Genomic DNA, 10,808 nt, shown 5'->3' with positions numbered 1-10,808 from the left:
CATCCACCTGCCTTTCTCTTATCCTTTCCCTTTCTATTATCCTGTAGGGCAAGATAGATTTCTATACCCCATTGCTTGTAGATCTCATTTCCCAGTTGCAAGTAAAAACAATTTTTAACATTCATTTTTAAAACATTGAGTTCCAAATTCTGTCTCTTCTTCCCTTCTCACCCATCCTCATTGAGAAGGCAAGTAATTCAATATAGGTTATACACACGTATATACACACATTATATATATATATAACGTGTGCATATACGTTATATATATATATATATACATATACATGTGTACTCATGCAAAACACTTCCATAATAATCATGTTGTGAAAGATTAACTATATTCCCCTCTATCCTATCCCACCCCCATTTATTCTATTCTCTCTTTTGACCCTGTCCCTCCTCAAAAGTGTTTGCTTCTGATTACCCCCTCTCCCAATCTGCCTTCCCTTCTATCATCCTCCCCTCTATTATCCCCTTCCCCCCCTACTTTTCTATAGTGTATAAAAGATTTCAGTACCCAATTGGTTGTGTATGTTATTCCCTCTTTAAGCCAAATCTGATGAGAGTAAGGTTTACTCATTATCTCTCATCTTCCCCCTCTTGTAAAAGCTTTTTCTTGCCTCTTTTAAGTGAGATAATTTACACCACTCTACCTCTCCCTTTTGGCCTCTACCAATATATTCCTCTCTCACTTCTTAATTTTATTTTTAGATATCATCCCTTCATATTCAACTCACTCTGTACCCTCTGTGTACAAATGTACATCTCTCTCTCTCTCTCTCTCTCTCTCTCTCTCTCTCTCTCTCTCTCTCTCTCTCTGTATATATATATATATATATATATATATATATATATATATATATATATATATGTATGTATGTATGTATGTATGTATGTATGTATGTATGTATATTCCCTTCAACTGTCCTAATACTGAGAAAAGTCTCATGAGTTACAAATATCATCTTTCCATGTAGGAATGTAAACAGTTCATCTTGTACTTGAAAGTCAGATTTCCTTTTCAGCTCTGGTCTTTTCATCAAGAATGCTTGAAAGTCCTCTATTTCATTGAAATTCCATTTTTCCCCTGAAGGATTATACTCAGTTTTGCTGGGTGGGTAATTCTTGGTTTTAATTCTAGCTCCTTTAACCTCTGGAATGTCATTTTCCAAGCCCTCTGATGCCTTAATGTAGAAGCTGCTAGAAATATTTTCTCCTTCACCCGGGAACTCTGGAATTTGGCTACAACATTCCTAGGAGATTTCCTTTTGGAATTTCTTTCAGGATTGGTGGACTTCCTCAATTTCTATTTTACCCTCTGGTTCCAGAACATCAGCCTTCTTTGACAAATTCTTTAAAGATGATATGTAGGATCATTTTGATCATGACTTTCAGGTAGTGCAATTATTTTTTAAATTGTCTCTCCTAGATCTATTTTCCAGGTCAGTTGTTTTTCCAGTGCGCTATTTCACAATGTCTTCTATTCTTTTCCATTTTTTTTGGTTTTGTTTTATAATTTTGATTTCTCATAGAGTCCTTAGCTTCCACTTGTTCCATTCTTATTTTTAAGGAAATATTTTTTTCAGGGAGCTTTTGGACCTCCTTTTCCATTTGGCTAATTCAGTTTTTTAAGGCATTCTTCTCTTCATTGGCTTTTTGGACTCTTTTGCCATCTAGGTTAGTCTATTTTTAAGCTGTTATTTTCTTCAGTATTTTGGGGGTCTCCTTTAGCAAGCTATTGGCTTGTTTTTCATTATTTTCTTGCATCACTCTCATTTCTCTTCCAATTTTCTCTCTACTTCTCTTACTTGATTTTCAAAATCCTTTTTCAGCTCTTCCATGACCTGAAACCAATTCATATTTTTCTTGGAGGCTTTGGACCTAGGAGTTTTTACTTTGTTGTCTTCTGATTGTACGTTTTGATCTTCTTTGTCACCAAAGTATGATTCTATAGTCTGAGTTTTTCATACCATTTAGTCATTTTACCAGGCAATTACTTGACTATTTAACTTTTTGTTATGGTATTGCTTTGCTTCCAGTGTACTATCCCAAGCTTCAGGGGTTTTGTGCAGCTGTTTTCAGAGATATTTCTAGGAACCTGTAAATTTTCAGTTCTTCCAAGGTTGTATGATAAAAGGAAGGGTATTTACTCCTCTCTTAGCCTTTGCTCTCATCTTTGAGCAACCACAAGCACTCTTTTCTGCCTTGGAACTGTGAGGAAAATTTCATCTCCACCACAGCTATGAGCTCTGCTATGCAAGCACTCCTCCTCAGAACGGGCACCCAGGACTGGGAAAAGAAAGAGAATCTTTCCGCAGAGCCAACAAAGAGATCCCTGCAATACCTCTTTGATCAGCTACTCAATCACCCTACCATCTGTGGGCTGAGAGCTCCAGAAATAGCCACCAAGGCTGCTGCTACCACTGCCCTGGACCTGGGGCCAGACCATACCCCTCTCTCACCCAGGTCTGACAGACCTTTCCCACTGACCTTCTAAGTTATCTTTGGAGTTTGTGGGTTGAGAAGTCTGGAAACCACCACACTTGCCAGTGATTCAGCCCCCTGAGACTTGCTCTGTGTTCACTGGGGCTGGGTCTCTTCTGGTGTGTTTTGAGCTGGACTGTACTCCTCTTTTGGCCGAGTGCAACAGACCTTTCCTGTCAATCTTCCAAGTTGTCTTGGCCTAGAAATTTGTTATACTCCATCATGTTGTGGGTTCTGCTGCTCTAGAAATTGTCTAAGGTCATTTTACAGGTGTTTGGAGGGGTTTGGGGGAGAGCTCAAGTGAGTCCCTGCTTTTACTCCACCATCTTGGCTCTGCCCCCCTCATTCATTTCTTAATAAAAGATTTTGGCATGTTTTCAGCCTAGCAAGTTTATGGAAGGGAAGGTCCATTGTATTTCAAGCAAATCCTATGTCAAATTTACCACAAAGTACCCTGGGTATTATTTACAGTAAATGTTAATTCATCATTAAGAGTCCTGTTAGGTCACCAAAAGTGTTACCTTTTGCTACCTTAGCCAATCAAGATTTCTATCTCTAGGATTTTAGTTAAAAGTAACAGCTTCTAATACTGAATTTTTTTTTACCTTTCTGTAATTTGTAATAATATGGGCAGTAATACTTAAAGTAGTCCAGTTAACTTCCCTAGAGAGGGCAATGGTATCAAAAACCATTAGCTATTGCCTCTGGAACTAGATGAAATCCTTGGGTGAGAAACTTTGACTTATTCCCACTGGATATAAAGCACTGATTAAAATTATTTTTTTTCTATTTTCCACAGCACTAGCTGATATCATAAACAACAAGGAAGAATGCAGGGTGAAATTGATGCCACCATGTCATTAAGTTAAAAGCATAAGCTAGCAAATGCATAATGAATAGTGTGTAGCTTTTACATAAGCAACCATTCCAAGAGGATTTTGAATCCTGTGGTATATTCAGTACATAATTGCAAAAATTGACAATAATCCTCAATTCAAGACAAATAAAAGCTCTGCCTGTTGTCTTGGGAATAAGAAAAGAAGGAAGGTTCAGACATTTAAAAAGCCGAAAGGGGAGAAATAGAGTTTTAGATACTAATTTTATTTTTAGTTAAAAACAAGCAGGAATAGTGCCCCCAAAAGGAAGTCAGCAAGAGTTCTGAGGGAACTGCTAACGGGGTGGGAGTGGGGAGGATTGTCATGGTCCCCAGTTCATAATATTTATTGATTTTTCTGAGCAAAAGAAGCACTTCCATTACTGAAGTTGCAGAATCACAGAACTTCAGAGTTGTAAATGACTTCAGCAGCCTTTCCATCTAAACCATTGTAACAACAATGTTGCTAGCAGCCGCTGTAGGGGCATAAGACCAACAACACCAGCACACAGGAAGGCTGACAGCACAGATTCTTTGATCTGTTTTTCTAAGGAAAGCAACTTTAAGGGGTTAACAATCTCACTTTAATCAAACATACATATATCATTCACTTAGTGCAGGGGAGAAAACCAGTACCCTGAACTTTAGAGCAAATACAAACAGAGACTATATAAACAGGTCAATATTTCTGTCTAACCTAATCATAATATACATAGTTACCAGAGAAGCACCAACATCTGGGTTTTCCAAAGCCAGGGGGCTCTTAACAGTTACCCAGGGTTTCATCTAGTCAAATCACATGACACTCTTCCAGTGAGTGAGAGCCCCAAATGAAATGCTAACCTTTGAGTTTATATACCTTCTCAGGCCCCAAAGGCTTCACACCTAATCAGCAAAAGGGTGTGGGCCTGGGGCTTCACACATAGTAAGACTTAATCAAGGCACTTGATCACTTTAGCATTCTCAAAAAGAAAACAGTAAAAAAAAAAGGCCCACCCTGATTAACTTTACACCCATACACATCTTGGAGGCTTTTGACATCTTGGTTTATCCTCTTTTGAATGCTCCCCAGCTAATTGATGTCCTTCCTAAAATCCCCTACTAAGTAGAGCTTAGTATAGTACTACCCATGTAACCTGAGCAGAGCAAAGTACAGAATGACTATGACTTTCACTTTCGTATTCCTTCAAGCCATACTTCTCTTTCCAAGGTCACATTATATTGCTCCTTATCCCTACTTTTCCTTTGTCATCACCTGGCCACATCTGCCTGTAACCAGAGTCTTATTCTCGGTGTCCCCCTTGTTAAGGGTACAGCATGGGGAAGCCATAGCTGAAATGCAGTGGACACCAACATTTAAACTGTCTAAGGACAGCAGGAATAAAGATGTCCCTAGGGGAAAGGGATTATGCAAGTGGTTGAAATCTTAATGATATCTTAAGAGAGTGAGCCAAGAGTATTCCTTCCATTTCAGGCACTGTTGTCCGTCAAAGTTGGTGACTGGAGAATCTGAAACAGTTGTAAGGGCCTGAGAAGCGTTGAAGCATGTCAGAGTGGAATGGGGGAAGATTCAATTACACACAGTTTCATGTGACTTTTAACTTTTTCTTTTTCTCTCTAGGAGGGATGGTAGGGGGACATTTATATGAAGAGCTGTGCATTAGAGCATAAAGTATCGGACAAATTCTGTTTTGTATTAATAACCAAAGCAGCACATGGCTCCCCCAAAAGACCAACAATTTGGAAAGAGACAATGAAATAGTATTTGGAATACTTGGACAGATGCATAGAAAGATATTGAGCTTTGGAGAAATACATTACTCAGATTAGAAAATAATCTTCTGATACAATTAATATAAACTCAATCCAAGCAAAGCTTTCATGCTTCTGGCCAAAAAAACTACAAATAAATGGATGTTTTCCATGTAAAGCATAATGTCAGAATTATTTCATATGGTTATTTTTAAGCTCAGTCTGAAAGAAATGAAAGATCATTATTTCTAAATTTTATTCTTCTTTTACACCCTAGCAGAAATAGAGATTCTAAGCCCAAGATATGATTTAAATGAGAGGTGATGATAATATTTTGGCATAGCATGGGAACTGTTTCTTTGAACCCCTTAGAATAGACAGGAGAAGAAAAGGTTTAGAGCAGAAAAGAAGATATGGGGATAGGAGACTACAAAAGACTGCAAGGAGAAGAAATTGCATATTGGGAAATCATCTGGTTTTGTCAATCCTACAACTTCATAAAGCAGCTAGGTGGTATAGTAGATAGAGTGCCCAGCCTGGAATCAGCATAGACCTGAGTTCAAATCTAGCCTCAGACACTTACTAGCTGTGTGACCCTACATAAGTTATTTAACCATTTTTGTCTCAGGTTTTTTCAACCAGAATATTAGTTGGAGAAGAAAATAGTAAACCACTCTAGTGTCTTTGCCAAGAAAACCCCAGATGGAGTCACAAAGAGTTGGAAACGACTGACTACAACCAACAATATTATTTCTAGGTACAAATACAAAACTGGCTATGTAATCAAATGTTTTTTATAGATTTATCAGTATGTATCTTGTGTGAATTTCACGTTTTTCCTGAAATAGATATATGAAAATGAGATGATCTGCCATTTCTAGGTAGCCATCTTGGCTAGAAGGGCCTCTTTCCTGTTTCTATCAAAAGTAATTTGGGGACTGGTTTTATTGTCTCACTCCAAATTTTCTGGAGGCGTATTCTCCTTGTCACTGATTTTCTCTGGTTTTCAAAGCAAAAAGTCTCCTAATTATTTCTTCCTTCATAAAATGTTGCAAATAAGCTTATGCAAACATGCCTTGAATACTATGTCTCTCTGCTTGGCAAGGAAAGTGTTGTTGGTTGTTTGACTTGGTTACTATGTTCATTCGGATTTCTTTGTTTAGAAACTGTTTATATCAATTAAAATTTTCTAAAAAATAGTGCTAGAGTCATACTTACTTTCATCTACTTCCCATTCTTTGGAGTCAATAGCTTGTTTAAAAAGTTACAGATTGATAGGTTTATGTTCGTAATAATGCTATTAATAACTGCCTCCTTGCTTAGTGCCCCCAATTTCTACATTTCTATGGCAAAACTAACAGAAACATTCTAATGAACACAAATGTTTCTTCCACTAGAAAAATGCATCATTACTCATGGTTTACTTAGCAAGTAATAGGCTTGAAGAACGAAGTAAATTTTCAAGTTTGGACTTAGTATAGACAAGGGTGTGTATATGTTGAGAATGTGAAAATTCCCAGTAAATATCATAGTATAGACAAGGGTGTGTATATGTTGAGAATGTGAAAATTGCCAGTAAATATCATTTTAGTTTGATTAGCTTTATATAAAAGAAGGCCCAAAAAGTGTCTTCTAAAACAACCTCATGTCCCTTCCATTAACCCCAGGAAAATTAATTTTAGAATCAAAATCAATTTACAGAGTGTAATCTTTGACCTGTGACATGTGCATGTGACCTTGAAAATATGAATGATTTTACATTTTTGTTGGTCTCTAGATGGATGCATTCAGGAGGTCCATGATCCACTTAGTTTGGCAGAAAGAGCATCAAACCTGATTTATAGTGGGAAGTCCTTCATGTATGAGTTGGACTGCTAAGGTTCCTTCTGAGCACCAAACTCTGCAATTCAGTGATTCTGGTTTCAAATCCCAGCTCTACCAATTGTACTAAATGTGTGACTTTGGGCAAGTTGCTTACCCTCCCTTCTCCTACATTTCCTCATTTATAAAATAAGGAGTAGAAGACTAGAGGGTTTTATAAGGTTCCTTCAAGTTTTAAGTCCTATGAATTTGCCCTTTTGACAAAAAAAAGAGCTAATCTCACTGAGACTGAATTATCAGCATAAACTAATCAATTTAACCTTTAATAGTTTAGTGAAATCAGTTATAATGATCAAATTCTGGGGCATGATTGCTATATTAAAAGTAAATATGCATAACTGGGAACTACAATGATGATTTAATCTACATCAATTCTAGTCAGTGATTTTAAAAAAAAAGTTTCCCTGGAAGTTTTGGTTCATTATTGATAGCCACATGTAAAATTAAAAAATCGAATGAAGAAATTTTATAAGCATTGAAAGAGCTATTCACAGTGGAATGGATTGTTTTGGTAATGAATTCCTATTACCAGTCATCTTCGATCAAGACTTGGTGACCACTTCCCTGGAATATTGTTGAAGAGATTCATTTTCAGTTGCAGAATGGAATAGATGACTTCTGGGGTTCTTTATAATTCTGACATGCTATACTCTTTTTCAGTAGAAAAGTGATTTTTTTTTTCATTTCAAAACTTCAGAAACATCCCTGCTCCTCACACCTCATTTCCTTTTATCTTATGTTTTATCTTATGTTTTAGTTTTATCTTATGTTTTCTGAGTTAAAATTAATTATGAATCCATATTGCTCAGTCATATCGTTTTCATGTTGATATATTCCAGTCTGTTTATTTGCCTTAGGAATTAAAGCTAAAAGGGGTCTTAGAGATCATCTAATCAAATCTTTCATTCTATTAAAAAAGCAAACAAGCAAAAGAAACAAATCTATGCCAAAAACTTGGTCAAATGGCACAACTAACAAAGGAGCTAAGATTCAAACCCAAGTCCTCTGCTTCTAAATTCAATTTCTTTTGTACTCAATTACATAGCCTTATTGTTTTATTCTTGTCATTGAGCCAACACCATGACTAAATTGCCTGTGAGCTCTCCACTGGTAGCTAAAACAACTTGGCATCTGTAGTCACAAGATTAAGCTCATTTTTAGGTTTCCTCACTCAAGAATAGAGTTGTGATAGTTTCTTTAAGCAGAATACGGAAATTCTCATGATTGCAGGCTATTAGTCATAATTTCCAGACTGCAACATGTCCATGACTGCCATGTCTGCTCTTATCAAACCCATCTCCACTCCGGAAAAATTCAAGAAGTATAGGATACATGAAAAGTCATGGAGGAAAATATACAACTTTTCCTCACATGTGGTCTCAGTATTCCTATGAAATTTACTAGAAGGCTTTCATTTCTCAAGACCTGAGACTGCAGCTATTCATTATTTTCTAGCCTCTCTTTTTTCTGTTCAATAAATACTAACTTATCTAGAAAATAGATGGCAATGTATGACTTTGTAATAGAAAGTCTTCACTCTGTCTCAGACCTATGAACATATCGGTACCAAGTCAAGTAAGGGTAAAATCAACTGTTTCTAGAGTAAATGAAGTTATTTTTATTTAACTTTAGTGATATTTATTTTTAAAATAACATCCCAAGTTCAAAAAATCATACTTATATTCCCAGGATTTAGTGTATGAGATAGGTTAGTCACATTTGGCAGAAGGCTGTAAAATAAATCTGAATTGGACAAAGTTGATGGTATAGACTTAAAAATACTTCTTAATTTTATCTTTTGGGCAGCTAAATGGTACAGTGAATAGAGGACTGGCCTTGGAGTCAGGCGGACCTGAATTCAAATTCAGCCTCAGGCATTTACTAGCTGTGTGACTTCTGGCATCAAGAAACTGTTGTCTCAGTTTTTTCCAAACTGGCATCTTGAGTTCCTTTGTTCCTCTTCCCTGTCTGACTTGCCAGATACAAACTTATAATATAATCCATTCTTCTACAGAGGGTGATTACCAAATCAAAACTTGACATCCACTCAAATTAAGAGTAATATCTCAAAATAACTTCTCTGCCCCTATACATAACATAAAGATGCACCCTAATATATGAGTTTAGGCTTCTCAGAAAGAAGAGAAAGTATGAAAGAAGAACAAGGAAAACAATAATGAAGAGAGATTGATAGCTTCTAGTTCCCTTAAAGCCATTTTAATGTTGCATGTGGGAAAATCAACCCAAATGATGTGAGTAAATTTAGTCTCTGCTTATAGCCACTTATCAGCAAGAGGGCTAAAAAAAGTGCAGTTTTCCCCCTGCTCCCAGGGAAAGCAGAAGCTTCCTGGAATATGGTGGGAAATATCCCCTATTCCTTCTTACTGCTCAAGTCTGAAGAGAAGTGCACTTCATTGCCAAAGGTTCACCGCTATTGAACCCTGTACCACTTTCTTCTTTGGAGAGATCAAAAATCCATGTACTTTTCTGCCTCCCATCCTTAAGCACCCCTACTTCCTTTCAGCCTTAGGAAAAATCACATTGCCCCCTTACTCCTTCAGATCCATGCCCTGGGCAACATCTCTCAGGCCCACCTCCCAACTCTGCCTTTGGCATAATCTTAAGCAATGATTTTTCTTCTTAAAGACAAGCTTATAGAGTGTGTGGTTTATGGAACTGCTAGTCAATTCTACCCAAAGGTAAATAGCGAATACTGGTTCTGCACTTATCTATTAAGCACCTGGCACTATGCTAAGCACTGAAGGAAGCAAAACAGGGCAACCCTGCATTTCCACAATCCGGCTAGCAGCTTCTGTGAGGGTGTAAGATCCACCCACAGCCAGCACCCAGAAAGCTGCCAGCATGCTGGGAAAGCACAGGTTCTTTTGATCTGCTTTAATAAGGAAAGCAAGGTTAAAGGGGTTGACAAGTTTACTTTAATCCAGCATACAGACAGCATTCACTTAGTCCAGGGGAAAAAGCCAGCACCCTGAACTTCAGAACAAAATACAAACAAATTACAAATTTCAACAGACAGACCAATACAATTCATAGTTACCAACATCTAGGTTCAGCCTGGGAGCTCAGAACAAGGGCTGGCCCAGAGTCACGCGCCACAACTTCTGCGGCAAAGAGCTCCAAAGAACAGACAGCCAACCCCTGGTTTTTGTATCTTTTTCAGTGTCAGAGGTGAGTCACACATGCGACTCACCCACGTGACCTAGAATCCTCAGAAAGAGGCGGACTTAAACCCACATGGTCTAAAAGCCTCTGCTCTCCCAGACATGTAAACTAGGCCTTCCCTGGAGTTAGCCCCACCTTGGACCCCACCTTAGTTGCCAATCCACATCCACTAAGGTTTTACACCTAATAGGGGTTTGGGCCTGGGGCTTAGCACCTAGTAAGGCTCAATGAATTACTCAAAGGGAACAAAAGCCAAACTATTCAAGGGCACTTGTTGAACTAAGTGCTAAGGAGCACATTTTTGGTTACCAACACACCCTGCCCTCAAGGACCTCAAATTCTAATGGGGGAGCCAATAGGCAGACATCTCTACAAGTGAGATAAATACATGCTAAAATGGAGATAATCTCAGAGGAAAGGCACTAGCAGTTGCATAGAGGAGAGGGATAGGATAGGAGATAGGAGATACAGGGAATGGAAAAGACCTCCTGAAAAAGGCAGGATTTGAGGTAAGACTGGAAAGCAGCCAAAGAAGCCAAACCAAGTGGTAGAGGTGGGAAGGGAGCATGTTCAATGCATGGGGGACAGCCAATGAAAAGGCATGTCAGAAAATGGAGTGTCCTATAGGAAGG

This window comes from Trichosurus vulpecula, chromosome 1 (genome assembly GCF_011100635.1).
Source record: "Trichosurus vulpecula isolate mTriVul1 chromosome 1, mTriVul1.pri, whole genome shotgun sequence".
NCBI lineage: Eukaryota > Metazoa > Chordata > Mammalia > Diprotodontia > Phalangeridae > Trichosurus > Trichosurus vulpecula.
Note: the sequence above shows the minus strand (reverse complement) of the source record.